General features: G+C 42.1%; 1 protein-coding gene and 1 long non-coding RNA gene across 4 annotated transcripts in view; one reads left to right on the top strand and one right to left on the bottom strand.

Annotated features, from left to right (window-relative positions):
• The window catches only part of TAOK1 (TAO kinase 1), a 158,824-nt gene extending 152,257 nt beyond the window's left edge, over positions 1–6,567 (bottom strand). For both annotated transcript variants that reach the window (XM_077851919.1, XM_077851918.1), the window contains exon 1: positions 5,895–6,567. The gene's annotated coding sequence lies outside the window, so the exon portion shown is untranslated. The remainder of the gene's footprint in view (positions 1–5,894) is intronic.
• The window catches only part of LOC144286002 (uncharacterized), a 57,414-nt gene continuing 39,010 nt past the window's right edge, over positions 6,338–24,741 (top strand). The window contains exons 1-3 of one of the 2 annotated variants that reach the window (XR_013354128.1): positions 6,340–6,956; positions 7,234–7,347; positions 21,684–21,890. This is a non-coding gene — a long non-coding RNA (uncharacterized LOC144286002). Of the gene's footprint in view, positions 6,957–7,233; positions 7,348–21,683; positions 21,891–24,741 lie in introns of those variants that run through there. The other variant, XR_013354129.1, reaches the window with a different exon arrangement.

A 24,741-nucleotide genomic window follows, 5' to 3' on the forward strand; every position in this document is an offset into this window, starting at 1 on the left:
AGCCTGCTTCTCCCTCTGCCTATGTCTCTGCCTCTCTCTCTGTGTCTCTCATGAATAAATAAATAAAATCTTTAAAAAAACAAAGACAAAAACAAGAACCAATGGGAAAGAAAGTCTCTTACATAGCAGTCCACCAGAGGTACAAAAAGTTTGTAAGCTACTGTTGCTTAAAAATTCTATTCCTTTCAAAGATATATGTTAAGCTCCAAATGTATTAATCCAAATCAAAATTATGGAATGCCCTTCAGTCTTAAATATTAGGCTCCATGTATTAATTTGTAAACATTTACTAAGTTGCTAGTACTTGACAGCCAACAACTTTTTGAGCACTTACTATGTATCAGGCAATAAGAACTTAAGAAGAGTTATCCCATTTAAACCTAACAACCTTGTAAAATACTATCTTCATTTTATAGGTGAGGAAAGTAAGACTTAAAAAGTTACATAAAGAAGTTACACAGCTAATAAATGGTGAAATTAAGATATATTAAGTGCCAGTATTATTATCAGTGGCTGCAAATCAGAATATTTTGTTCCATTATTTGTCAGTGCTTTTCTCAGAAACTAAGTTTTGGGGGTGCCTGGGTGGCTCAGTCAGTTGAGCATCTGCCTTTGGCTTGGGTCATGATCCCATAGACCTGGGATAGAGCCCCACTTCAGGCTCCCTACTTAGTGGGGAACCTGCTTCTCCCTCTCCCTCGGCCTGCTGCTCCCCCGGCTTGTGCTCTTTCTGTCAAATAAATAAATAAAATATTAAAGAAACTAAATTTGCATGTCTTTCTAAATGGAATAATTAATTCATCTACTTCTTAATCTGCATAACACTTTTACTGAATAGGTTTATCAAAAGGAAAAGACAGCCTCTTCTCAACTTTAAAGATAAGTTTAACATCTTTAAAATTAGTTAATTAAAAGTAGTTATGTTTAGGGGCACGTAGCTGGCTCAGTGGTTGAGTGTCTGCCTTTGACTCAGGTCAGGATCCTGGGGTCCTGGGATTGAGTCCCACATCAAGGTCCCTATGGGAAGCCTGCTTCTCTTCTGCCTAGGTCTCTGCCTCTCTCTCTGGGTCTCTTATGAATAAATATATAAAATCTTTAAAAAAAATAGTTATGTTTAGGGGCGCCTGGGTGGCTCAGTTAAGTGTCAGCCTTCTGTTCAAGTCATGATCCTGGGATAGTGGGATTGAGCCCTGAGTCACGGCTTTCTGCTTAGTGGGGAGCCTGCTTCTCCCTCTCCCTCTGCCATTCCCCCTGCTTGCGCTAGCTGGAGTGCTCTCTCTCTGTCAAGTAAATAAAATCCTTTTTTAAAAAAAGTAGTTATGTTTAGAGGCAACTAGCTGGGTTAGTCTGTAGAGCATGCAACTCTTGATCTTGGGGTCATGAACTCAAGCCCTAAAGCTTACATAAAAACTAAAATTTAAAAAAAAAGGTAGTTATGATTAAATATCACAGATATTGGCATTTTTAACAGGCTGTATACTTGTACTTTCATTTACTTTATTTACATGCCAGGTACTTATATTTTGAAAACCTTTCCACCTTTTATGGGCCACTTAATTTTGTCAGTAAGTAAAAAGATGCTGCGTTTGACTGTATTACAGTCCAAAAAGTCTGCTTCTAGCACAACTGCAAGAGACTGACAGAAATAACTGTTACCAAATGTTGATACATCCCAATTGAGAGGAATTATTTCTAGACCCTCCACAGAACTTTTTAATTCATGTGGATTTTTTAGAAGGTCTGAGACATCTTCAATGAAATTAAACGTCAATTTTTACCACTAAAACTTAAAATGCTTTAATCCAAAAACGGAATGTAATGGAATGAAATAAGACAGGTTTGTATCTTTTTCACTTACACCTTAGAATTTGAAATCTTGAAGAATACAAAAAAAAAAAAAAAAAAAAAAATTCCAGCCACAAACAAATATAGAAATGTAAAGGCAAACATAACATTGGCACTCTGTTTAACAATTTCAATTTTATGCAAGACTTTGAAATAACACTTTTTAGAAAAGTCTCATTCATATATGATCCTGAACTGAACAGCAGTTAATACATACCAAAGAAATTCCTATGAAAGGTTAAATTAGTACAAATGTAATCATTGTAACTGACACTACTGATAACCAAAAAGGATACAAAGAAAAAATTAACTGATTTTAATACACAAATCAGCCAAATGAAAAACACAGAATTTACTTCCAGGTAATGTGAATAACAGATTAATCTCAAACCTAATTTTAATGCCAACAGTTGGCCCCTAGGTAATTTCTGGATTTATTAAATATTTCTATCCACTAAGTACCAGCAAACTACTAAAATAAATTATAACCTTTATGTTTAGTTAAGAGCATCTAGTCTTGGGAATCCCTGGGTGGCTCAGAGGTTTTGCGCCTGCCTTCAGTCCAGGGCGTGATCCTGGAGTCCCGGGATCGCGTCCCACATCGGGCTCCCAGCATGGAGCCTGCTTCTCCCTCTGCCTGTGTCTTTGCCTCTCTCTCTCTCTCTCTTTCTCTCTCATGAATAAATAAATAAAATCTTAAAAAAAAAAAAAAAAAAGAGCATCTAGTCTTGAGGTGCCTGGGTGGGCTCAGTTGGTTAACAATGAGACTCTTGATCTCAGTTCAGGTCTTTTCTTTTCTTTTTTTCTTTTAAAGAGAAATACAGAGAGAAAGGCAGAGACATAGGAGAGGGAGAAGCAGAGACACAGCAGAGGGAGAAGCAGGCTCCCCGCAAGGAGCCTGATGTGGGACTGGATCCGGGAACCCCAGGATCACGCCCCAAGCCAAAGGCAGATGCCCAACCGCTGAGCCACCCAGGCATCCCCACTCAGCTCAGGTCTTGATCCCAGGGTTATTGAGTTAAACCCCATGCCTTTTAAAATAATTAATTAATTAAAATTTTAAAAGAGCATCTAGTCTTTCTGGTGTTCTATAATCAACTTTTTTTTATTAATGGAATGGCATCATAACATTGGACCAAATGTGTATGTGCCTTGATACACAGAAAGCTTGTTTAATATTAACACACATTCAATTAATTGCCATATCCAGGGATCCCTGGGTGGCGCAGCGGTTTGGCGCCTGCCTTTGGCCCAGGGCGCGATCCTGGAGACCCGGGATCGAATCCCACATCAGGCTCCCGGTGCATGGAGCCTGCTTCTCCCTCTGCCTATGTCTCTGCCTCTCTCTCTCTCTCTCTCTCTCTGTGACTATCATAAATAATAAAAATTAAAAAAAAAAATTGCCATATCCACAGTTCTCTCCAAATTCATATTACAGAAAATACAATTATTTTCTATTCAATTCACTCATATTTTTGGTCCTGTACACTGTTACATTTCTTTAAAACTTCTCATAGTTTAAATATGTTTGAGAAACTATCCTTCTGTTTGGAAGAATTTTTGTTACTGTCAAGATAATCTTAGATTATTAAACCCAGTTGATTCTTAGAAAGTCTTCCATCTATAAAGCATGAGAATTATAACCAAATTAACAAATCAGATATCAGAATGCCAAAAGTTAAGTCATTAAAAGAGAATCCAGAAAAAGAGTCAGTTGTGAAAGAACAGGAAGTGATGTACACTGCCATTTGTAGATGAACTATTTAGAAACATGAGTACCATACTAAACTGGAATCAACCAAACCCAGACTTAACAGCTCTCAGTATTCTGACAGTGGCATCGAGGTCAGCTGAAGTAACCCTCAGGCAGTTTTCTCCTAATAGTGAATTTATCTAATTGATAAAGAACACACTTTTACCACTTTTAGAATTCCTACAAGCTATGGAAAACAATGTTTCTTTTTAATTGTTCTTAAGAGTATCTCTTAGTTTAGCATGCATTTTGAAATAGAGCAAGTAACCTTACTTATATTATGTGTACATCCTTAAGTTTTGCAGCCTTTGTTGACAAATCTTCTCTGCCTGCATCTTTCCAGGACAAAAACATCAGTCTTTGCTGAGCAGTATGCTTGGGTTTATACATACTTGTATATATGAATTATCAACAACAAACCATAGCATACAGAATTCGACTTTATGGCATAATTTCCCATATAAGGGGAAACTCTACACACCACAACATGCAGCTTTGCGCCATGAAATAAAGATCCAAAGTACTGCTTAAGTCAAAATGAATTCAAATAAAAAGGGAATAAAGAAAACAAGGAGAATTCTACTTTTTGAGGAAAAATAAACTGATTTAACATATTAACATGCCTCCCTATATCAAAATTATGAAGTGAGATGACAGAAATTAAATTAGTGCTGAAAACTACTAACATCTTTAAATTCCAGTCCTACCTAACCCAGGTTTCAAAATGCAACAAACACACCTTAAACAGGTCTGATGAACAACATTAAATATACATGGCATTCGGAAGTATTTTAAAATAAGTCACCGACTAAGCAAAGCTTAAACACCAAATATAACCTGTTAGTAAAATATCAAAACAACCCATATCTGTACATATTTTAGTCTTCATTGCTTTGTAAAAAAAAATAATAATAAAATTAATCCAAGAACATTCATATATGAAACATTTTTAAAATCACTTCATCAGTAAATCTAAATACTTAAAGAAAAAAAGTATGAATAGACTTCAAGGCTACTCTTTGATCACAAAAAGCAATTGGCAACACACTTCCAGAATGTTAAAATTTTTATTTTTTATTTATTTCTACTCTACTAAGGACAAAACCAACAAGTACTACTGTAAACCAGATAGGATGATTTGTTTTAAACAAATATGACATGAAGCAAAAGAAGTGGAAAAATGACTGACTACATAACACAGATCTTATCACAGCATAATTAGGCAAATTAGAGTCTGTTTTCTCATTTCTTTAAGAAACAAAGCATTTCTACAGAAAGGTTTGTAACCTAATCATTTTCAGAAAAATTTCAATGTTATACAAAATAGAATGAACCCTAAAAATTCACAGCTCAAGGAGAATGTCCATCAGACGGCCTGTATTAATCTTTAAAAATTCTCCAAGAACTACTACAGTCACAGAAAGAAAAAGGAGAGGGGTATGAAACAGTACAAAATTATTTTATTTGAATCACAGTGAAAACCCAATATGCTCACACACACACAAAAAAAATTGTCACTCTAGTGTTTAAAAGAGATCGAGAGAGACATCAAAACTGTTCAAACATGGCAGGGTCCCTCTCGAGAGGCCATATCTCCCAACAATAACAAGAGGAACAGATACACTTCCCAGGGACAGATCTCAGGGGAAGAATATTAAACCGGTACTGTTATCGATTTAAAACCAAAGGGAAAAGGGTAACCTTTCCAAGGGAAGCGCCATTACTTCCCTCTCCAGCTCCCCCTCCCTTCAGTGTACACACAGGCCTGTGTATGAAGAAGAAACTGCCTTGGACTTCTGCAGCATTGCAGTAGACTAAAGGATGGGGAAGGGGGAAGGGGGAAGGGTAGGGGGAGAGAAACGCTTCCATCACCCCTATAGGAGTATAGATTTCCTGAGCAGGGGTGGAAGCCACCTAGCAGGCTACCCTTCCCAAGAATACAGACACTACAAAGGAGGAGAGGGAGGAGCAGAGGGATCAGAAAGGAAAGGGACCTCGCGCCTTTAAATCGGGGTGCACATCAACCCAGTCTCCCCAAGAGAGCCACACCTTCCTCGAGACATCCCCTTCCACCACTCCTTCCGGTGACCCTCAGGAAAGAGGAATGTAACTGCTCTTGCCCCTCAAAACGGGAGGGAGCCCAGCTCACCAGCTTCTTCACCCCACCCACAGAATCACAGACCCTCCTAGTCTCCCTCCCTACCCCACCCCCACTTCCCTTCCCGGAGGGGCCAGAGTGGGCCGAATTTCCCCGCCCCCTCCAAGTCTCCCTTTCCCAAAGCAGAGGTGCCCTTACCCTTTCGCCGACAGGTCTGGGGCGGAGTAGGCAGGCACAGCCCCCTGCAGCGCTCGGGTAGCCGCTACGCTGGAGGGCGAGGAGTGAGGAGGAGGGGGCCTGGCGACCGACCGCCGCTCCCCCCCCCCCAGCCCCAGAAGCCGCCCAGCCCAAGCTCTGCGACAAGGGGCGGGGGGGGGGAGGGGGCGAGGGGACGACCGGGGTCGAGGAGGCGCCCTCAGCGCTGGGGCTCAGCTAAGATGGCGCGGGGAAGTGCTGGGAGCCGCCGCTGCCGCCGCCTCGGGGGAACCGGCCCGGGCCTCGGCCGCCGTCCGTCCTCACACAGCCGAGGCCCTCTCGTCCCCCGCCACGGCCCCTCGGCGGGCGGGCCCACGCACAGCCCTCCGCTACCACCACCACCCCTGGGAAGGGGGCGCTCACAAAGGGAAGAGAGGCCGCGGGCCGGCCGGCCGGCGGCGGGGCGGGGTCCCCAGGGGCCGGGAGGCCTCAGAGGTTCGCGGGTGCCTCGCGCTCTCGGCCCGCGAAGGGCGCAGGCAAGCGGGACCCCTCCTCTCTCCTTAAACAGGCGGCGGCACCGACTCACTATCTTTGCCACCCTCCCTCTCTCTCTCTCTCCGAGCCCTGAAGCCACAGAGCCCGGCCGCTGCCCAGGCTCCCCCCCCTTCCCCAACACCACTCCCCTCCTCCCGACAGTCAGCCCAGTCTCCGATCTCGCGAGATTTCCCGCCTGACAGGGCCGACCCTGCGCGAGACACGACGGCATACGCGTGCGCGCCCTCACGGGAGCGCGCGGATACTTGGGCCGGGCGGAATCTCCTGGGTGCGCTGAGTCCCAGCCTCGGTCCAGCCCGGCCGCCCTCGGCTGGCGGAGCTCTTCTGCCACGCGGGCGTCAGGTGCATTCATTTCACCCTGAAATTTGAGAAAGAAGAGTTATCAGCTCTCCTCTGTTCTCACTTCCAAAACATCCGCTCCCCATAACGCTGAGAATGAGAAGCTTGCGCTGGCATGTAGGATATCCAGTTCTTACACACCGTGGTTCAACTACTCCATGGAATTCGGAGGTAAACTGGTCAGTGTAATCTGTACGTAGCTGAGTTTTTGAGATTCTAAAAGCGTATAATCACTTTTGGACCAGTAATAAGAGTTGATACAGATTAAACCACCCTATATGTTGGTAATGGTAGGAAAGAAAAATCCTTGACAAGTTTTTGTTGGTGTTTTTAGTAGTTTTTGAAACAGGAGCAGCAAACAAAACGGAAGAGTCCTACGGGTCCTAATGCAGTAAAGAGAGCTACTAATTTTTTTGGGGTGAAACTTTTTTTTTTTTTTTTTTTTTAGAGGAAAACTCCTTCAGTGGACTATAAAGAGAGCAGTTTTACTCAGGAACCAGAAATTGTGCCTCCAGTGCAGTAAGAAAAAAAAAAAAAAAAAAAAACCTTGGTTCTTCAACTGGTAAGCAGTGAGATAAATAGACCTGTTGTGTGAGACTTAGGAGTAAAAATGTACTCCAGAACAATTGGAAGTTACAGTAAACTAGGAAAGTAAACTGGCTATGATCAGAAAAGCAAGGTATCCACTTCAGTGGGTTATACATATAATTTGTTCTAAATATGCTTTCTTCTAGTAAGGGATTTTGCTGTCAGTCCTCTTTTCACCTATATTGTCAACTACTCTCAAGTGGCAACCTCCCCTCAGCATAAAGACATGTCCGAATTTCTTTGGAGGGAAAAGAAAGATTGCTATCTTTGTCTCTCCTCCACTTTAATTTTTTTTAAGACGTTATTTATTTATTCATGAGAGACACAGAGAGAGAGAGAGCAGAAGCAGGCTCCATGCAGGGAGCCTGATGTGGGACTCAATCCCGGGACTCCAGGATCGCGCCCTGGGCCAAAGGCAGGCGCTAAACCGCTGAGCCACCCAGGGATCCCCTCTCCTCTACTTTAAAGCCAAGCTTCGGGATTGAGTCCCACATCAGGCTCCCCGCATGGAGCCTGTTTTTCCCTCTGCCTGTGTCTCTGCCTCTCCCTCTCTGTATCTCTCATGAATAAATTAATAAAATATTAAAAAAAAAAAAATAAAGCCAAGCTTCTTGGAAAGGTTGTCTGTCTTTCCACCTCCATGAAACTGATCTTACCAAGGTCAAGAATGACTTCCTATTTGCTGTGTCTAATGGAGTAATTTTATTTTATTTTTATTTTTTATTATTATTTTTATTTAAGTTCAATTTGCCAACATCTAGTACAACACCCAGGGCTCATCCCATCAAGCGCCCTCCTCAGTGCCCATCACTTAGCTACCCCATCACCCCACCCACCTCCCCTTCTGCAACCCTTTGTTTCCCAGAGTTAGGAGTCTCTCATGATTTGTCTAACGGAGTCATTTTAATCCTTCTTGACATCTACAATACTTTACATAGTTGACACTCCTTCCATCTTGAAACTATGTTCCTCCTTGGTTTGGGGGATTTTTTAAGATTTTATTTATTTATTTATTTATTTATTTGACTGAGAAGCACAAGCAGGGAGACCGGCAGAGGGAGAGTGAGAAGCAGGCTCCCCACTGAGCAGAAAGCCTACTGCAGTACTGGATCCCAGAACCCTGGGATCATGACCCAAGCTCATGGCAGACACTTAACAAACTGAGCCACCCAGGCGCCCATCTCCTTGGCTTTTCAACACCACTCAGAACCAGTTTTCCCTCTACTTTCTTATCCTTGCAGCCCCTCTTCCTCCACCTATCCCTCAAATGCTGATCCCTTCTTCTGAAAGTTCCAACAAAGATGTTCTCTTCTAGTTATTTCATACATTTAGATATGGAAAGAGATTCTAGCTTTCCTATAATATTTATTCTTAATTTTCTACAGAAAATTTCAAACTTACACAAAAGGAATGGGTATAATAATAAACCTCCATGTGTCCATCATCTAGCTTCAACTGTTACCAACATTTTATCATTCTTGTTTCACCTATTCTCCCACAACCTTTTCTCCCCAATGAATTTAATCCCCGTTGTATTTTTCTTTAAGATGTATTTATTTGGGAGAGAGAGAGCACATATGCAGGGAGGAGAAGGGGGGCAGAGGGATAGAGAGAATTTGGAGCAGACTCCATGCTGAGTGTGGGGCTCAATGGAGCACTCGATTCCACAACCCTGAGATCATGACCTGAGCCAAAATCAAGAGTTGGATGCCAGGGGATCCCTGGGTGGCGCAGCGGTTTGGCGCCTGCCTTTGGCCCAGGGCGTGATCCTGGAGACCCAGGATCGAATCCCACGTCGGGCTCCCGGTGCATGGAGCCTGCTTCTCCCTCTGCCTATGTCTCTGCCTCTCTCTCTCTCTCTCTCTCTCTCTCTGTGACTATCATAAATAATAAAAAAAAAAAAAAAAAGAGTCGGATGCCAAATGAGCCACCCAGGCACCCCTCTTAGTGTATTTTTAAATAAATCTCTAGTAAACCATTGTAACATTTTACCTGTAAATACTTCAATACGTGTCTCTAAGAAATACTTTGGTTGTAACATAACTACATCATCATTATCATACCTTTACAATAATTTCTTATTATTTAATACCCAATCTATATTCAGTTTTTCCTAAAGTTTCCAAAATGTCTTTTTACATTCTATTTGTTAGAACCAGGACGTGAGGGCAGCCCCAGTAGCTCAGCGGTTTAGCGCCGTCTTTGGCCCAGGGCATGGTCCTGCAGACCCGGGATCGAGTCCCAGATCCAGCTCCCTGCGTAGAGCTTGCTTCTCCCTCTGCCTGTGTCTCTGCCTCTCTCTCTCCCTGTGTCTCTCATGAATAAATAATAAAATCTTAAAAAAAAAAAGGAACCAGGATGTGAAATTCTACACTTTGCATTTGATTAATAGATGCTTCTTATATCACTTTTTGTGTATAACAGTTCCCCCTTCCTTTTTTCTTCTTCTTTCTTGCCTTTTTTTTTTTAAGATTTTATTTATTCATTTGAGAAAAACAAGCATGGGAGGGAGAAGGAGAGAGAATCTGAAGCAGACTCCACACTGAGAATGGAGCCTGACGTGAGGCTGGATCCACGATAACAGGATCACAACCTGAGCTAAAACCAAGAGTTGGATGCTCAACCAAATAAGCCACCTAAGCACCTCTCTTTCTTTCCTTTTATATGCAGTTTATTTGTCTAAAAAATCAGATTACATATCCTGTAGAATTTTTCCACATTCCAGACTTGCCAATTGATTCTTCACAATGTCATTTCTCATTTGCTTCAATGACCTTATGTCTTATAAACTGGGAGTTAAGGGCAGCTTGGGTGGCTCAGTGGTTTAGTGCTGCCTTCAGCCTGATCCTAGAGTCCTAGGATCGAGTCCCACGTCAGGCTCCCTGCATGGAGCCTGCTTCTCCCTCTGCTTGTGTCTCTGTCTCTCCCTTTCTCTCTCTCTGTGTCTCTCATGAATAAATAAATAAAATCTTTTTTTAAAATAAAAAAATAAATAAACTGGGAGTTAAATCTAAACATTTACTACTACATAGTGGTTTTTTTTTTTTAAATAATATTTTGGATCTGCTACTACCTATGAGCTGTTTCCTCAGCACATAGAGTATCTTAAGAGACCCTGGCTATCTTTTTAAAAAATTATTATTCCAGATCTCTACCTAGGATCTGGTACTAAGAGGCCTCCCTCCTCAAATTCTTCAAATTTCACACAAAGTACACTGATACATACTCATGGGCTTATCCTGTCAGTAAAGTATCATTGGTTGATACTGTAAAACATATCAGTTATTTTCTAAAATTGTATCCAAACAAGAAAATTATACTCATCGGTGGTAGGAAAATAAATTAATACTTAGAACAATTGCAGATTTTTCACTGTCTGTGATTTAACTCCTGAACATTTCTCTGATTCATCCCTTTCTTCATCCCTACTGCCTCTTCTGTAGTGGTTCATACTCAGTTTCTAACCTGGGATACTGTAATTGCCTTCCAACTACTCCTCACTCCTAGGGTGCTTCATTTCCTATACTGAGATAAATGATTTTAATCTTCCTAAACTGCAATTTCTAAGAGCTGAATATGTCATTTCTCTGCTTAAAATTATTCCATGGAAGGGACGCCTGGGTGCCTCAGTGGTTGAGAGTCTGCCTTAGGCTCAGGGTGTGATCCCAGAACTCTGGGATCGCAGGATTGAGTCCCACATCAGGCTCCCTGTAGGGACTGCTTCTCCCTCTGGCTATGCTTCTGTCTCTCTCTCTCTCTGTGTGTCTCTCATGAATAAATAAGTTTAAAAAACTCTTCCATGGAAACAAACACACACACAGAAAGAAAGAAAAAAGAAAAGAAAAGAAAAGAAAAAAGAAAAGAAAAGAAAAGAAAACCACACACACAAAAATACACACAAAGAAAACCCTCTTCCAGGCAGCCCTGGTGGCTCAACGGTTTAGCGCCACCTTCGACCCGGGGCGTGGTCCTGGAGACCCGGGATCGTGTCCCGAATGGGGTCCCTGCGGGGGGGGGGGGGGGGGGGCTGCTTCTCCCTCTGCCTGTGTCTCTGCCTCTCTCTCTCTCTCTCTCTCTTTCTCTCTCTCTCTGTGTCTGTCATGAATAAATAAATAAAATCTTTAAAAAAAAAAATACCTCTTCCATGGCTCCCCAAAGCCCTCCAAATTAAATCCAGACAAAACCCCTGCATACCTCTCTAGCTGTATTTAGAATGTTCCCACCATCCTGAGCTATTATTATTCACTCTTCTGCTAACTACTAATATGCTGCCTTCATAATGTGGTGCTGCACTCCTCTGCCTGAAATGCTTTCTCTAGTTGGCTAATATTCTTCAAGATTTAGCTCTCATGTCACCTCCCTGAGCTTTCCCATATTTCAATTAGGTATTCCTTGAGCCTACAAATTGGGGTCAGAAATCTGTGGGGTGAGGGACAACTGGTTGAATCAGCTGTTAGAGCACACCATTCTTAGTCTTGGGTCCTGAGTTCAAGCCCCATGTTGGGTGTAGAGATTACTTGAAATAAAAAAAGAAAAGCAAGCAAGCAAGCAAGCAAGCAGGCTGTGGGGTAAAGAATGGGTACCAACCATGTTTTGACCTTCATAGAAAAGTTACCTAAGTAGTGACAAAGAATAAGCTTTTTCCATACATTGACTTAATCCTCAAAACGAACTAGTGAGGTAGGCTCTGTTATTATTACCTTCTTCATTTTATAGGTAAGGAAACTAGGATTCAGAGAGTTATGTCACTTGCCCAAGATCACAAAACTAATAAGTGGTGAACTAGATTTGAACCTAGTTGTGAATGAATCTAAACCCACTGTCTGGGGTTCCCTGGATGGCTCAGCGGTTTAGCACCTGCCTTTGGTCCAGGGTGTGATCCCGGAGTCCCGGAATCAAGTCTCGCATCAGGCTCCCTGCATGGAGCCTACTTCTCCCTTTGTCTATGTCTCTGTCTTTCTCTGTGTCTCTCATGAATAAATAAATAAAATATTTTAAAAAATAAAAATAGGGCAGCCTGGGTGGCTCAGCGATTTAGTGTCACCTTCAGCCCAGGGAGTGATCCTGGAGACCCAGGATCGAGTCCCACATCGGGCTCCCTGCATGGAGCCTGTTTCTCCCTCTGCCTGTGTCTCTGCCTCTCTCTCTGTGTCTCTCACGAATAAATAAATAAAATCTTTAAACAAAAAATAAATAAAATAAAATAAAAAATAAAAATAAACCCACTGTCTTTCCATCATATTCTACTCCCGACACCACCAACCAAAGACACCTAGATGCCATGTACATATTTTTAGTGTAACAGATGCCTGACCATGTGTAATGTCAATATATTTGTTGTCGTGCATGTATCTGTATGTGTTTTAAGATTTTATTTTCAGGGGCAGCCCCGGTGGCGTGGCGGTTTAGCACCGCCTGCAGCCTAGGGCGTGATCCTGGAGACCCTGGATTAAGTCCCACGTCAGGCTCTCTGTATGATGCCTGCTTCTCCCTCTGCCTGTGTCTCTGCCTCTCTCTCTCTCTCTGTCTCTAAGAATAAATAAATAAAATGTTTAAAAAAAAAAAAGATTTTATTTTTAAGGGGCACTTGGGTGGCTCAGACAATTAAGCATCTGCCTTCGGCTCAGGTCATGATCTCCAGGTCCTGGAATGGAGCCCCACATCTGGCTCCCTGCTCAGTGGGAATCTTGCTTCTTCCTCTCCCTCTGTCCCTCCACCCTGCTTACTCACTCTCTTTCTTTCTCTCTGTCAAATAAATAAATAAGATCTTCAAAAAAAAATTATGCTTTTCTGGGCCTCAATTTCCCGTCTAAATACAACAGACTAAAACTATCTCTGGATTCCTTTTAGTTCAAAAATCTGTAATTACAGGAATGATGCAAATAACAGGTATAGATAACTTGAATTCAAAATATGTGTGTGCGTGTGTGCATATTTAGAGACAAAGAAGAAATACTTCTTCAGGTGTTTTACCTGAATCCTACTAAAATGTGGGGGAACTCCATTGGTCATGATGATATCTCCATCCAACTTTAACTAATGTATTGTTTTCCAATTACATTGTGATTATTTATGGAAACCTCTATTTCCTTACAGTAGAAGGCAAAAGCCATTGAAGCAGAGTGCATGATAGGATAATTAGTGAGAAGAATGTGTCTTCGAATTTTTTCTTTTTTTTTAAGATTTTATTTATTTATTCATGAGAGACACAGAAAGAGAGAGAGGCAGAGACACAGGCAGAAGGAGAAGCAGGCTCCATGCAGGGAGCCCGACGTGGGACTCAATACCAGGTCTCCAGGATTGTGCCCTGGACTGAAGGCGGCGCTAAACCACTGAGCCACCCAGGCTGCCCGTGTCTTAGAATTTTCATTGTGGAAACCAGGGGTGAGGCACTCTATGAAACTGATAATGAACAAATAAATAAATCAGTACGTTACTGGAAGCCCATTCAGTGCATCCTGGGCTATCAGTTCATCTCTAGATTTTGTCTTTAGGCTCCAAGACCAACCAAGGCAGGTTTAAGTCCGATTGTCATACCTCATTCAGACATGACTACATAAAGCTATCTCATATAAATATGGCTTCCACAGGCTGGAAAGTAAAGCTCATCATGTATAAAGTTGTTTCTTGAACTCTGCACTCCCGTATTATAGGATTCATTTTGTGAACATCTTTGAAAAATGCCCTGCATGTGGAGGCAGCATATTTGTCCATTTTAATCCATACGAATAAATAAATGCTGGGCCAAAGTACCCTAAGGATAATAGAATACAATTCAATAAAGTTCTGACCTAGGGCAGCCCCGGTGGCACAGCGGTTTAGCACTGCCTGCAGCCCAGGGCATGATCCTGGTGGAGACCCGGGATCGAGTCCCACGTCAGGCTCTCTGCATGGAGCCTGCTTCTCCCTCTGCCTGTATCTCTGCCTCTCTCTTCCTCTCTGTGTCTCTATGAATAAATAAATAAAATCTTTAAAAAAAATTTAAAAAATAAAGTTCTGACCTAGAAACCTTTCAGTCTCGGGTATCTATCAGATAACATCTGCAGCAAGCCATGAATAAGTTAAAGCAGCCACTCCAGAGTATGAAAGAAGTCCAACCCTGAAGTTAACAAGCAGAGGGTGTGAAGGTACTGCAGCAATAAACATTGGCGGTGGAGTCCCACCTCCATCACTTACTAGTGTCAGTGACTAAGCTACTTTGCATCAATGTCCTAACTATGCTGAGCATTCCTCTTTCCTTATCTGTAAAATGGGTTTAACATTACCTTCCTTGGGACACCTGGGCAGCTCAGCGGTTGAGCATCTGCCTTCGGCTCAGGTCATGATCCTGGAGGCTCTGGGATCGAGTCCCACATCGGACTCCCTGCATGGAGCCTGCTTCTCTCCCCCTGCCTGTGTCTCTGCCTCTCTCTCTCTGTGTCTCTCATGAATAAATAAATAAAATCTTAAAAAATAATAATAACATTACCTTCCTTAAGGGAGCCTGACTAGCTCAGTATGTGATTGATCTCAGAGTTGTGAGTTTGAGCCCCATGTTGGATGTAGAGATTGCTTAAAAATAATAAAATCTTTAAAAATAAATGAATAAATAAACATTATCTTCCTCAGAGGGCTGTGTGAGGATAAAATATAACATGTATGGTGCCTAGCCCATTTAAAGTGTTAGTTCTGTTTATTTGTTTTTTCCTCAAAGAGATCAGATTTTATTGGGAGAAACAGGTGAGTAAACAGACAATTAAAATATTGTATTGCTGGGGATCCCTGGGTGGCTCACCAGTTTGGTGCCTGCCTTTGGCCCAGGGTGTGATCCTGGAGTCCCGGGATCGAGTCCCACGTCGGGTTCCTGGCATGGAGCCTGCTTCTCCCTCCTCCTGTGTCTCTGCCTCTCTCTCTCTCTCTCTCTCTCTCTCTCTCTCTCGTCTCTCATAAATAAATAAATAAATAAATAAGTTTTTTAAAAAATAAAATAAAATATTGTATTGCAAATGCTACAGCAAGAGTGAGCTCAGGATGCTTTGGGAGCACATGAGAGCTCTTCTAATCCAGCCCCCAAGTGGAGGAGTCAGCCAGAAAAGGCTTTCTAGAGGAGGTGGTATCAGTGTTGTACTTCTGCCCTTCCCAGGGAGGTTGAAATGTAAATTATTTAAATATGTAATGTCTAAGTGAGCGATATAGTAAGAATTTTTTGTTTGATTACTTTCAGTTTTGTATTACATGGAACTACAAAACATATTTCTGGGACTAGAGGTAGAAATGAAAAAAAGTCTAAGAGACAAAGATACAATTTTCATAAAGCTAGTAGGTATATGGCTAGGAATCAAAGGTTCAATAGGAGAGTTACTGGAAATTAAGAATTAGAAGGTTGGATACAGTCTGATAGGTGACTATGCTTAGGATCTCTCTTAAAGAGTAATGTAGTTAGATTTTTTTTTTTTTTTTTTTTTTTTATGATAGTCACACAGAGAGAGAGAGAGAGAGGCAGAGACACAGGCAGAGGGAGAAGCAGGCTCCATGCACCAGGAGCCCGACGTGGGACTCGATCCCGGGTCTCCAGGATCGTGCCCTGGGCCAAAGGCAGGCGCCAAACCGCTGCGCCACCCAGGGATCCCCTGTAGTTAGATTTTTTGAAGTACAAACGAGACACACATTTTGAGTTGTGTGCATTAGATTGTTTATTCAAGTGTTAGTTCTTATTGTGTATGTCTAAGGATGTAAATATTCATCCCACTGCTCTGACACCACACTCGAGCAGGTACCCCATGATCAGTGCATCATGATTGTCTGGGACATCTGTGAATGTGGGAAGGGTTGGGCAGCATGTTTGTTGACTAAGAGGTTTTTGGAATTTATCTTCAGGACCAATTGGTGATTTTGTCATGCCCTTCTCTTTAGCTGACATCTGCCAGGATTCAAAAAAAACAAAAACAAAAAATAAAAAAGACTACAGTAATTCCTACCAGAGTTGTGCCACATAGGATATGAAACAAACAGCTGACAATCAAAACATAAAATAAGTTACTATTTTATTGGCCTGGGATTCTCTGGGTCTCCTTTCTAGCCTTGTCTTTACTAGATAGTAAAACTAAACTAGTAGAAAGTCTTTTGGTTGAAAGGGACTATTTAAATCAGCTTAAGGGTGGGGGGAGGAAATTTTCTAGGCCCTGTAACTGAAAAGTCCAGTGCCTCGGGAATTAAAATAATTTTGTTAAGTGTCTGATTCTTCCTTTTCTGTCTTTCCACATCCTATTCCTAGCTCCTAGTTGCTTGGCTGTTTTTCTCTATAGACTGGATTTTGTTATAAGATTTGCTCTGTGGGGTATGGAACTAGTGGTCCAGGTGCTATCCACTCCTGCCACCTAGTTTAATATACCCCAACACTGAATGCTGCTATTGCTACAGTCTACACACAGGAAATGAATCAAGGAGTTGTTTTTGGTTTTATTTTTAAATAGGCCCCATGCCCAATGTGGGGCTTGAACTCACACCCCTGAGATCAAGAGTCACATGCTCTACTGACTGAGCCAACCAAGCACCCCAAATCAAGGACTTTTCTTATATTGGTTTTAATCAGATGCTCCCTTTACTGATGTGTTGTGATCGCTGACAGGAGACCCTGTCCCAAAATTCAGGTTTATGCATCCACTTAAGCTTGCCTGCTCTCTCCCAGCCTGCTGCCAAAACCCCTGAACAGGAGACAGAGGTCTAGTCTAGTTATCAAATGGCACCATATAAATGGTTATTATGAAGCTCATCCCTTCTCTTCCTCATAAGTATTCTCAATACTGAAATGTTACAATATGGCAAATGTAGAAATTGAAAGCATTTGGGATTTTGTGAGGATGAACAGATCACAATTTGGGACTTATGGACCATAAACATGTTTCCATGAGAGGCTTAAGAAGAATTCACATAGATCATACTAAGATGGACTTTCATCTTAGTTTATGTGGCAGAAGGATGCTGGTCCAGGGCAGGGGGCAGAATGCAGGAGGAGGAATGGCCACAGAAATTCAGATTTACATTGTCCCAGTTTACTGACCCCACAGGTAAAGGAAAGCTTCTCAATATTTCATAAGAGTATATAGAATACAAAGGAACAGCTCCAGGTGGCCCAGCGTGGGCCTTGTGTCATATACTTTTCTGTGAGCTAGTACCTTCACCAAAGGATGAGATATTTTGATTGCCCTAACTGGGATTCTGTGTCCACCCTATGTAAGAGGCTCAGAGTAACAGCTCCACAAGAACTGCATAGAATTGACGTAGATGGCATGGAATATGTGGAGAGGAAATGCAGGGTACTTTTTGCCAGAAGAAGAGGGAGCAATTCTGGACAGATAAAAACAACAGATGTTCACTACAAGTAGAACAGAACTGCTGGTGAGGCCAAATGATATGGTTTTGTGGGGATGCTAACTAGCGTAGAATGTATTAACACTTGCTGTGGTCAGGTAAAAGAAAGCAACCATCACCTGGATACAATAGAACTTCCATATATATATATGAGGTCTTTTGTCCTTTGCCATAACTCTGAGAAATGGGCAGAACATACTCCCTTTATAGAATATAGTGTTAGGACTCAAGCAACACAGAGAAGACAGTAGAAAAAAATGGTTCATATGACAAGATCAGATATAAATCTGGTATGTACATTGTTTTGGAAGGAAGGCACCTTCCAGACATTCTCAAAGCCTCAAATCCTTTTATTTTTTTTTAATATTTTATTTATTTATTCATGAGAGACACAGAAGGAGAGAGGCAGAGACATAGGCAGAGAGAGAAGCAGGCTCCATGCAGGGAGCCTGATGTGGGACTCGATTCTGGAACTCCGGGATCACACCCTGAGCCAAAGGCAGACACTCAACCACTGAGGCACCCAGGTGTCCCTCTTATAAGACTCGATCCCAGGGCTTCGGGATCATGCCCTGAGCCAAAGGCAGATGCTCAACCGCTGAGCCACCCAGGTGTCCCTGTCTTAGACAATCTTGAAATATCTGGCATGAGGGATCCCTGGGTGGCGCAGCGGTTTGGCGCCTGCCTTTGGCCCAGGGCACGATCCTGGAGACCCGGGATCGAGTCCCACATCGGGCTTCCGGTGCATGGAGCCTGCTTCTCCCTCTGCCTGTGTCTCTGCCTCTCTCTCTCTCTATGTGACTATCATAAATAAATAAAAATTAAAAAAAAAATTTTTAAAAAATAAAATAAAATAAAAAAAAAAGAAATATCTGGCATGAGCAGAAGCCCAGAAGATGCCTGTCAGCCAGGCACAGAGTGCCAAGGAGACCGCAGCTTCCTGGGAATTCCAGCATATGTGTACATCTTTTTCTAGAGTTCTCTATCACATTAGCCTTTGTAGTTGCTATTCTTCCCTATATTCCGAGATAATAGCTTTTATTCATGCATTTTATTTATTTGTTTGTTTGTTTGTTTGTTTATCTATCTCTGCACTCAGCCTGAGGCTTGGAGTTGCAACCCTGAAATCAGGAGTCACATGCTTTACCTACTGAGCCAGTCAGGCACCCCTATTCACTCATTCTTATTTCCATCTCCCACACCTAAATTAATTTCTGACATATAGATGACTCACAATAAATATTTATGGAATAGTGAATTGATGGATAGCAAACATTTACTGGATGTCAGTTATGTACATTATACTGGGCTCCATGGATATACACAGATAAATAAATACCATTGCTATTCTCGAATTCATATCCTAATGAAAAAGACCAGGACATAAACAGTTCTAAATCATTTAGGACTCTTTGGTTGCAAGTGGCAGAGAATCAAACCCAAAGTCGTTTAAGAAAAATGAGGATATTTTGGCTCACACAAATGAAAAAGTCCAGAGTAAAATCTGGCTTCAGGCAGAGTTAGTTCCATGCCCCATAAATGCTCTAGTTTCATTTTCAGGGCTTCCACCATGTTGCTTCAACTACCCTGATCCAATGGGGTCATGGTAAAATGTCATAACAAAATTGACCATTTTAAAGTTACAGTTTGGTGGCATTAAGTATACTCACACTGTTATGTGGCCGTTACTGCTCTCTATCTTAAAAACTTTTTTCATCTTCCAAAATGGAAACTCTGTACCCATTTTTTTGGTGTGGTTTTTTTGTTGTTTTTTGTTTTGTTTTGTTTTGTTTTGTTTGTTTGTTTTTTGAGTAGGCTCTGTTCCCCCAGCATGGAGCCCAATGAGAAACCAAAAGTCACAACCATGAATGAGATCAGGATCTGAGCTGAGACCAAGAGTCGGATGCTAAACCACTGCGCCTCAGTGATTTTTACAAATCATGGCCACAGGCATCTCAAACTATGTACCTGTCAAACAATTTCCCATTCTGCCTCCACCCACCCAGTGCCTGCTAGTCTCCATTGTACTTTTTGTCTCTATGAATTTGTCTATTCTAGGCACCTCATATAAGAGGAGTCACACAACATTTGTCCTTTTGTGACTGACTTCTTTCACTTAGCATGTCTTCAAGGCTCATCCATGTTGTAGCATGTGTCAGAATTTCATTCCTTTTTAAGGCTGAATGATATTCCACTGTATGTATATACCACATTTTGTTTAGCCATTTGCCTGCCAATGAACATTTGGACTGTTTCTACCTTTTGTTACTGTGAATGTTGCTGCTGTGAACACAAGTGTATCTATTTAAGACACTGCTTTCAATTTTGGGGGGATATACAGGAATTGAGCTTTTTATTTTTTAAAAAGGATTTTATTTATTCATTTATGAGAGACACAGAGAGAAAGACACAGAGACAGAAGCAGGCTCCATGCAGGGAGCCCGACATGGGACTCGATCCTGAGATGCCAGGATCACGCCCTGGGCTGCAGGTGGTGCTAAACCGCTGAGCCACCTGGGCTGCCCTGAGCTTTTTAAGAACAGAAGAAATAGCAACTTTATTAAAAGGCTATGTTAAGTTCCCATAGTCCCATGCCACTTCTGGCTTTAACTACTCCCACTCTACGCCAGACCATAGTGTCAGCCCTTACCACTGAAGACAAACATGAATACAGAGGTTTTTCCCAGCACCACCACTGGCCACAACATTCTGCTCTGGGATTAGATAATGCACTGAGAAAGCTAGCTTTCCCCTTAGACCAGACTCTTTGAATGATAGGAGGAGCCTAGGACTGAGAAACTTTGGTTCCCTAGGAGGGAACATGCCAGCTGTGAAAAACCCACAGTTGTAAACTGTCAGATGGTGACTGCCTGTGAAACCTGTCAAGACTCTTGACAGTTCAGCTGAGAACCTAATTACCAGTTACAAAGAGAGACAGGAAAAACGTGTTGTCAGAGAGCTCCTGGTCAGACAGAATGAGGTATAGTGTCCTGGCCCTGTCATCAACCTCCTTCTTGTTTCAACTAGAGCAAAGCACATTAGTATAATTGACATTACACATGTTTATTATCTGGAACAAAGGAACTATGTCAAACCACAGCCCTGTGTCAGCTGAGTCTTTGCTAATCACATAAATTGAACAGTGGCATTTGACCTGATTGTACAAGCACTTCCGATAGTCTCAGTGCCAAGGATAATACCAAGCCATACTTAACTTTAACTTTCCTCCTGGAATTTACACAAACTTCAAACAATCCTCCTTTCCTGGAATGAAGAGGAGCAGTGATCCTTTGTTCTAGTGAAACCTAGAAAGGGATAATAACTTACATAAAGTCAGAGAGTCGATTAGCAACCCAGCATCTTCCAAGGAAAATAAATCTGTCAACCATGCTGCAGTGGCAATGTGAGGAGATCAACAGTCTTTACTAAGAATCCCTAAATTGGGAGAAAGCAACATTATTCACATGCTAGTTTTTACAAAGTCTTCGTCCTCTAGAACTGTAAAACACACTTTCCATTTGCCTTTCTTCAATTGTATCAGCAGCACCAGAGCAAGGATCTTTAAAATCTTTAAAAATTTTTTTTCAATACAGTTTGTTTTTTGGTGGGTTTTTGTTATTGTTTTTTGGTGGTTGTTTTTGTTATTTTTGTTATTTTTGTTATTTTTAAAAATTTTATGCATTTACACACACAGAGAAGCAGAGACAAGGCAGAGGGAGAAGCAGGCTTCCTGCAGGGAGCCCAATATGGGACTGGATCCAGGAACTCCAGGACCATGACCTGGGCTGAAGGCAGGCGTTCAACTGCTGAGCCACTCAGGCATCCCAAGTTGTTATTTTTTCAGTAATCTCCATACCCAAGGTGGGGCTCAAACTTACAACCCTGAGATCAAGAGTCACATGCTCTTCTGACTGAGCCAGCTGGGTGCCCCTAAAATTTTTTTAATGTATTTTTTTTTAGGACAGGGCTTGGAACCTACTTCTATCTGGCTGTAAAGCCTGTGTTCTTTATAATGCACCATACTAACCTCAGAAGAGAAGAAACTAAAGGGATTCCCAAGAGATAAAGCTGAAAAAAATCAGCCACTCTGAACTTCAAGTGCATTTGATTTTCTTATATATGTATGACTCGAATTACCTGGTGAAATACAAGGCATTCAGCAAAATGCTCCATCAGATTCAAAGTTGCTACAGAGAATAGAACAAGGATGGAAAATGGGAGGAAAGAAGGGAAAAGAAGTGGAAGAAGAAAGAAGGACCAGGAAGGGAATATGCCTGGGAAATGTAATGGGTAGCTGGAGGTTGCTCTCAGAGGCCTTCCACCTACACCCAAAGAATGGTACAGAAGCTGATACTCCTTTTTTGCTCCATTCACCATTTATTTTCTCTTTTTCTATAAAAGGATTAGCAGGGTGGGCTCAGTGGGAAAGGAGGCCCTGTGGGATCCTGTTACCAGCCATCTGTGTTCTGTTCTTTACTTTCGAATAAGACGGCTCCAAAACTCAACTGGAGAGGGAGATGGAGCTGCATACAGATCAGCAAAGCTGCTGCTAACAGCTCTGACGCCTGCAGGATGACTCAACCCTCTGTGCCTGGCAGAGTCAGCTGTGGTCCTCTGGAGCCTCCTACTCTAGGGAGAAAACCAGAGATATGGAGAAGTATCAAGATCCTTGATCTTGGGCATGAATTCAGGCTGGAAGGATAGGTAGGGGCTCCTGGGTCTTTATTTAAGCTTTCTGGCTGATGACAGGGGAGGGATTAAAGGTAACAGTGAAGAAAACACAGTCCTTTATATACTTTAGCTACTCTCCATGAAAGGAATATACCGTCTGGAGTACGGCAGTCAACAAAAGCCATATGGCTGTGTCACCAGGAATTCGGCCTAAACACAAATATCACTCACTTCCCTGGTGAATTTTACTCAGGTACAAGCATCTCCTGCTGTCCCCTGACTCTTCCTGTCCTTATACAGCACCATTAATATTTAAGAACATTCTCGTGCTGAACAGTTGCTACCTTCAGACCTCTCCCCTGGTTACCCATTCAGATCTCTGAGGTACTTGTGCATCATGCCAGGAGGCATCTGGATTTACCCTATACCAGTATGCAAACACCTCGCTCTACTACCACCTCCCAACAACCTCAGGCTTCCTTTCAGTTGGCTCCTTATCATTCACCAATAAGTAGCCCCCAAAGTTTGGCTTCCTGTTGTCATGACAACCTAGGTGAACTGATTGAAGCTGCCAATAAAGGCATCTGCAAGAGCTCCCTAAACTCAGACTCTTTTAAAAACAATAGTAAGAAATGGAATCACCACCACTCTCCACCCTCCCCACCACACTACATAAGTACACACCTTCAGTTGTTGGTTTTATGAAGAGATTTAGTTCTTGGAACAGCTAAAAAAAAGTGGCTGTTTTGCCCCCTGATGAAAGGTTCTTATATTTTAATGCAATCCTTTCTTTACACACTAGCCTAGTAATCTATCCAGCCTACCAGGTATTAGCATCACTAAGGGTTCCTGGAATTTACAAGATATGACTTATGTGCTCTTATACTTCATTTTTCTGAGCTGTAGGATGAATCTGGGTATTTGGTATTTCAGAGCTACACTGCTGACTAGTTTCCAACAAAGAGTGAGAAGACTCCTGATATTCTCATTTATATAATATGTGTGAAAGTACTTTGTACTCTGTATAGGAATGTTTAAATATTTATATTAACTATTATTCTCCATCCACAAAACCCTTTAGCCTAAGGCCATACTACATAGGAATTAAGCTTATGGATTCTAATGTCAAAATTCCTATTTTGAATCTCTTCTTTACCCTCTACTTTGCACTTTTTGGTGAGGCTTTCTCTGTTTCACTTTCTCCTTTGTAAAAGAGTGAAAATAATAGTATCCACATCTGAGGGTTTTCATGAGGATTAAATAAATTAAAATATGTAAGGTACTTAGATCAGTACCTGGTTTTATATATCAAGTGTGCCTCTAGATGACTATGTTGCAGAGAAACAGACAAGCTACCTTGTCCTCAAAGAGTTCACAGGCTGATATCCACATGGTAGGGGTGCCTGGGTGGCTCAGTGGGGTAAGTGTCTGCCTTCAGCTCAGGTCATGATCCCAGGGTACTGGGATCAAGCCCCTTGTCAGGATCCCTGCTCAGCAGGGAGTCTGCCTCTCCTTCTCCCTCTGCCCCTCCCCACCGCTTATGTTCCCTCATGCTCTCTCGTGCTCTGTCTCAAAAAATAAGTAAAAAATTTTTAAAAAGAGAGACAAACAATACTTATAGATAACATGATATGGAGAAAGAGAACAGAGAATGAGACCAGAAATTCAGCCCTGAAGAATCCCTGGGTTTGCCTAAATCAGAGAGATGATTTATCAGTCAGGTGCTCTGTTGCAAAGGAAAACTCATAACATGTATCTCCATAATTTTTTTAAAAGATATATGCCATAGGGCAGCCCTGGTGGCACAGCGGTTTAGCGCCGCCTGCAGCCCGGGGTGTGATCCTGGAGTCCCACGTCAGGCTCCCTGCAGGGAGCCTGCTTTTCCCTCTGCCTGTGTCCCTGCCTCTCTCTCTCTCTCTCCCTCTCTCTGAATAAAATTTTTAAAAATCTTAAAAAAAAAAAGATATATGCCATAGAAACTTGGGTCAAGGGCACCTGTGTGACTCAATCAGTTAACCATCTGCCTTCAGCTCAGGTCATGATCTCAGGGTCCTAAGATGGAGCCCTACGTGGGGCTCTGTGCTCAGTGGTCAGTTTCCTTCTCCTTCTCCTCTACCCCTCTCCACTGCTCCTGCTCTCTCTCTCTCAGGCTCACTCTTTCCCTCTCTCAAATAAATACATACAATTTTTTAAATAGAAAAAAAAAAAAAGAAGAAGAAAGAAACTCAGGTCAACTAATAGCCCCCAAAAGCAAGAGACAGCGGGTGGTAGAAGGGGAGGAGGGCGGGGGGTGGGAGTGAATGGGTGACGGGCACTGGGTGTTATTCTGTATGTTAGTAAATTGAAC

The sequence above is a fragment of the Canis aureus genome, chromosome 16 (assembly GCF_053574225.1).
Source record: "Canis aureus isolate CA01 chromosome 16, VMU_Caureus_v.1.0, whole genome shotgun sequence".
Lineage (NCBI taxonomy): Eukaryota > Metazoa > Chordata > Mammalia > Carnivora > Canidae > Canis > Canis aureus.